At 51.8% G+C, this 5,631-nt stretch overlaps 1 protein-coding gene across 2 annotated transcripts in view; it reads right to left on the bottom strand.

The window, feature by feature from the left end:
* KIAA0040 (KIAA0040 ortholog) overlaps positions 1–5,560 on the bottom strand; it is a 9,390-nt gene extending 3,830 nt beyond the window's left edge. The window contains exons 1-3 of one of the 2 annotated variants that reach the window (XM_026854385.1): positions 5,531–5,540; positions 2,749–2,751; positions 2,209–2,213 (exon numbers count right to left, since the gene is read on the bottom strand). The gene's annotated coding sequence lies outside the window, so the exon portion shown is untranslated. Of the gene's footprint in view, positions 1–2,208; positions 2,214–2,748; positions 2,752–5,477 lie in introns of both variants that reach the window. The other variant, XM_026854386.1, reaches the window with a different exon arrangement.
* Positions 5,561–5,631: the final 71 nt, after the last annotated feature.

The following is a 5,631-nucleotide window of genomic DNA, read 5'->3' as shown; positions in this document are numbered from 1 at the left end:
CCCCCGATATACATCTCAACCCTCACTTGGCAGCCACAGCATGGAGCTCTCATTAGCCCTTTGTAGGGCTTATTTCTTAGCAGAGGAAACACTGTCTACAGGAAGACCTTTCCTGTCTAGGAAGGGACTTGCCTGGTCCAGGCAAGGGCTTGCTGCAGAGAGCAGTACTGCTGCCATCCAAGCTGGGACTCAACATGTCAGAGGTCTCTCCTTACCCCTGATCCACCCTGGGATGGGCTGTCTGGTTTGGACACTCCATTTCTTATGGTCTGTGGTCTGAGATGGGCAGCTGAGCTGCTGTGGGCAGGGCACTGCCCTGTGTCCAGGCAGCACAGAGGCACAGTGGGACTGTCCCAGACACCACGCTGGGGTCTGGTCCTGCTGCTCTGGCACGCAGGGCACTGCTGGCAGGTTTGGGGTGGGGGCTGCAGTTATACTACCTGGATTTTTCGATGAGGGCTGTGGTCACAGAGACTAGTCAGGCACCCACAGCTGCCTCTGTGCATCTGGGGCTGGCTGCAAAAGCAGTAGTGGAGGAGGACAAGGGTTGGCTGGGGATGGCAGAGCCGCCACCTTGCCTCACCTGGGAATTGCTCCAAGGGTTTGGGTAGGGCTGAGGAGCATTTCTGCGGCCTGACGTAAGGTTTTCCTCTCCCTCTGGGAGGGAGAGGTGCTGCTGAGCAGTATGGCTCCTGGGGAAGCCCTCCTGCAGGGGCAGGGATCTGCTGCCTTTTCTCACAGCTTTCCTCCTCTCCTGGGGCCAGGCAAAGCTCCCCAGGGGTTCTGAGTAGGGCAGGGCACTTTGTGCCATGACTTTGGAGTTCTGGTTCAACGGTGGGGTCACTAAATTACAGGTTGTACCGATAAAGAGCTGGCAGGAGCAACATCAGGCTGTAATGCCATGTTTCACCCTTGCTTGGCATTTTCCATCAGTCTTTGCCAGCCTTCGGGATTCAGGTCCCGCAGTTTCTTGAGGGAATGTCAAAATCCACATATGTACAGGAGGGGAAACTGAGGCATAGTAAAAGGAAAGCCAACACTTCCACATAACAAAAAGAGGTACAGCCTGAACTCCAGAGGTGTCCCAGAGGGGCTGCTCCACTTGTCCCCTGTGACCAGCGACTCTTTGACTTTCCCTCTGGCAGCTCTTTGGACACAGACCAGAGCTATTCCTGCATGTTTCTTTCTAGGGTTAGGTGTAGCAAATCCTATTTTTTATAGGATTATGTGTTGCTTCCTTTTTTGGAGAAGAGAGTCTAGAGCCTGGGTGCCTCTAAGGAGGAACAAGAAGGGGACCCCAGCTGGTTTTGGCTAAAACCTCCTTGCCTGTAGCGTTGCCCTTCCTTGCTTTGAATTATATTTATTGTTGCTGTGGTACCTGCTAAAGGATGCTCTGTGCATCCTCCCAAATGCTTTGCAATTACACCCTACCTCCTAACGAACAGCAAAGCTACTAGCCTCGCCTGAAAAAGAAACCACGAGTCCCACTCGACCGTAACCATAACCCTCGTGCTGCTGCCGAGGTGGGAGCTGGTGGGCAGCCCCTAAAAAGGCAGCTACCAAAGGAAAACTTGCCTTTGGAAATACCATCCTGCGACTTACAAAGCTGTATGGGGTCTTGTTTCACCAGCTGCCTATGGCCGCTGGCTTTTAGACCCGATTGCCATGACCCCAAGAGCTGAATCCTTCAGCATAGACACTGAATTCTCAATTTGTGAGTTCTGAGGGCTCAGAACCTATTAAAAAGAAGGGGTTTATCCCCTTTGCCCCTCACAGAAACAGAATGACTGCTGCGAATTTATTGTTCCAATCTGCATGAGAGCGTAGCTGAGCTGGCCCCAGTTAGCTGGTGGTTTCTCTTTTGAACATAGATGTGGGAAATGTGATGAAAATGAGCGCATAAATTTCTGTGGGTGCCTTTCCAAAAAACTCTCATTTGAGATTTATCAAATGAAACAGTGCTCTGGGAGGTTGTTTCGGCTTTGGCTAAACAAAGATGTTTGTAGCTGAAGTCTTATTGCTGGATTTTTGTCCAGTCTGCTGCATTTTCCAGTTTCTGCTTGCTACAAGGGGAATTAAAAAAAAAAAAATATATATAGGGTGGGTATTTACTTTGGAGGTAGACAAGCAGGATGGTGGGGGTGACAGGCATGCACCCAGGAGGGAGGGACAGTACTGCGAGACACAGAAGAGCCTTTTCCACCCCACCTCTGCTGTCAAGCAGCCTTCTGGCCTCGGGAGAGCGGCTGCTCCCTGCATTGTTTCATTCCCTTAGGAGACAGTGATATCACTGCTATCCCCATCTGAGAAATCAAAGGCTACCACTGAGGGCTCGGAGACTGAAATCTTCCTACCCCCTTCACGGAGCCGGAGGTGAGCATTTACAGATCTGCTTTTGTTCACCGGGGAGATAAGCAAGAGCTCTTTGGGTGCTGGTCGCTGCTATCTGCTGCCTGTAGGCATTACAAAGGGCAAGGGGGGAAGTGGCGAGAGCTGCTTCTTAAAACTGCTCCCTGTCCCAACCTTCATCCTCGCCAAGGCCTTTTTTTGGGACAGCTGTAATAAAGGTTAAACGGCAACACAAATAAACAGAGCAGTTTTTCCTTGGCCTGAATCATCTGTGTGATGCAGGTTTGCCATTTATCCATAAATATCCTGACAGCTCATCATCCAGGCAGGAATACTGGATGCCTATGACACACTTCACTCCAAAAAAGAAGTTAAAAAAAAAAATCCCCAAACAACAACCGCCTTAATTTCAGACAAAACAGGATGTACAATTTTATTCCTGTGCTGAGCTGCTTTAAATGATTGCCTCTAAACTTCTGGAGAGGAAAGGAGGGCTGGAACTTCCTTTTAAACTTGTAATTAATTGCTTGCAGAGAAAAAAAAAAAAAGCAAGCAAGCAAAAAAAAAACCCCACCAAAACCAGAGCCCTTTGAAATGTTTCCACTTTAAACCGGAGCTGAACGCGTTGCTGAGGCCATCACTGATTGTTCCTGGGAAGTGCCCAGCAGGGACATGTGGCCACCCTGGGCAAGCCCAGAGCAGCAAGGATGGGGCTGAGCATCCCTTGCCAGGGTAATGCAGAGGTACCTGCCACCACCCCAATTAGGCAGCGCCAAAATCCCAGGGCCACCTTTCAGCATGGCTATGCAGCTGGTTTTCAAATGCCTTTTCTTTTCCTTCGTGCATCGCCTTTTGTTTTGGAGATGAAGGGATGTCTGTGTGCTAAATAAAGGGGTTCTTCAGTTTAGCATTAAAAAAAAAAGGGGGGGAGGGAAAAGTAGAAAAACTGGTGCTTTTTAAGCCGGCAACTCTAAGGGCAGAGGGGTTACCCATGGCCACCCATCACCAGCTGAAAGTCTGCGGGTGCAGCAAGGAGCTGCATTTAGGAAAAATCCGCGCTGCTCATCAATTTGGTGCACAGCAGCATCTCCCCTTCGAGAAAGGATGAACAGGGTGAGCTGTGATGAGGTCCACCTTGAGTCTGAACTGAATGCCCCATGCCCATGGAGCTGCAGCTGGGAGGCCGGCTGTTTTTCTGGGTTCAGGTATGGGACCAAAAAATGGGGCCAGGGAGGCACTGGGCCACAGGGCATCATCTTGGGGAGGGTTGCTCAAAGGCCTGCTAAATAAGCTCTTTGTTTTTGGGTAGCCGGTGCTGGCAGAGAGTCAGGGAAGAGCTGACATGGTAACTCACTCCTGCGATCCTGTGGCCAGGGGTGGATGGCAGCTCTACACGGCTGGGGCTTGAGTGGCTTGTGTAAGTTTTAATCGAAGTTGGGCATCCAACATGAGGTTCTTTAATCCATGTTGGCTCTGAAGGAGCCGTTTTTTTCAAGGGTGGGGAGCATCTGCCACTCCTCCGGAGTTATGGGCGACTGTGTGTGGAAAACAAGCTCCTTTTGAGGGCCGGCCTGGGATGGAACCACAAGCCATCAGCGTGCATGGCTTGCCTGGCTGAGCTGGAGGGGCAAAGGCTGCCAGCCTGAGCATGGGGAAATCAAAACAGAGGGGTTGCCTTGGCAATGCTGGCTTGCCCACATCCTGTGTGCTGCAGAGCAACCACAGCGGCTGGGGATGGAGGTAGAGTTCACAGAAAAGTTGCAGTTCACTGAAAATAGGGGGCAAAGGGCTCGAAACGACTATGCAGGTTCACCTGTGGCAGATGGAAGACCGCTGGAGATATTTTAGGGCCTGATTTTGCAAGTTAAGTCCTTTAGGCTCAACCCTCAATACGCTGTTACATCTTTGTGAAGTTCTCTCCAGCCTAACAAAGCCCAACCTGCTCCTCTCGGCTGACACACAGGCTCAGGTAGGAGTGGGCCCGCTCTCAGGTGCTTCTCCATGCATCCATGTTGAGAGCACGAGCCACTCACAGCTGGAGCATGACCAACCTGCAGGCCATGACCTGAGGGGGCTTGGCCCCACAGTACTTCTAGGTCATGTGAACTCACCTGCGCTCGTTGTCCAGCTGCAACTCGGGACTTGCTGAGGTGACAGGAAAGTGTCTGACCTGCAGCCACCCCTATTTCCTTAATGTGGGTGAGACCTCACTTTATGGAACTGATACTAAGCAGTGCAAAGCAGGAATCACAAATTAAACTCGACCATTTCCTTCAGTCATTGGTTTGCTTTACACCCACTATCCACCAGCAGTGACAGCTATGGGTGAGGCTGAGAGGGTAACTTCTCTCTCAGCCTGCGAGCTCTCTGACACAACCAGCAGAGACACAGCTACGCACACACACACGAGTGACATCTATTTTCCTGTTTGCACCTGCAGACTTAAAGGAAAACTGAATGAAACCTGACACTGAGGGTGAGTAGTTTCCTTAGCTAGGATTGCACGTTACTGTTTTGGAAATGGTTAATAATAAGTTTTGCGGCTGGTCTCCAGGAACTCATAGCAGGCTCCAGACACCTTCCTCAAACGTTAAAAGACAAACACCAAGAGCGACCACCCAGCAAACAAAACCAACTAAAGCTTCATCTCCCGCTGCCATCAAACCTTCCAGACAGAAGCAGCAAGTAGATGCTTTCATTCCCTAAAGGGAGTGATTTGGAAAACTACCGATATGAATGTTGGATAACAGGGTTAAAGTGAAACTATTTTGCAAGCGGCTGCCTGGAGCCCGCTCCGCCATGCATGGTCATCTGCACACACACGGCTGCCACCAGCTCCGGGATCGGGGCAACTTCCTGATCAAAAGACCAGGTTTGCTTTTAGAAAAACACCGCTGTCACCCCTGCCAGCACCGGGAGCTCCCCTGAGCCATCCTGGTCTCCTCTAAATGATGGCAGAGGCAGCGCTGCCCCCCCCCCGGCTGGCAGGCGGCCCCCCCCAGCCCACTCAGGGCCCTCCCTAGGGTGGCTCACAGGCGTTTTTGGTTTCAGGGGACTGCAGCCACCTGGGCCAGCCCTGTGGCTCTCGAGGGGAGAAGTAACAGCACAATTTGTTGGTGCAGCCTTACCTCTAGGTTTGGCCGCCCGAAACCCCCGGTGCTAGACAGGCCCTTCTGGTGACCGGCGGCCCCTGAGCTGCTCTTCCTCGCCGTTTCTCCGAGTGCCACTGTCCCCACCCGCCTGTGCCACGGTCCCAGCGCCCCTGCCCAAACCCCAGCCCCA

Source organism: Athene cunicularia, assembly GCF_003259725.1.
Source record: "Athene cunicularia isolate RWA chromosome 8 unlocalized genomic scaffold, athCun1 chr8_part1, whole genome shotgun sequence".
Taxonomy (NCBI): domain Eukaryota; kingdom Metazoa; phylum Chordata; class Aves; order Strigiformes; family Strigidae; genus Athene; species Athene cunicularia.
This window is presented reverse-complemented; position numbering and strand designations above follow the sequence as displayed.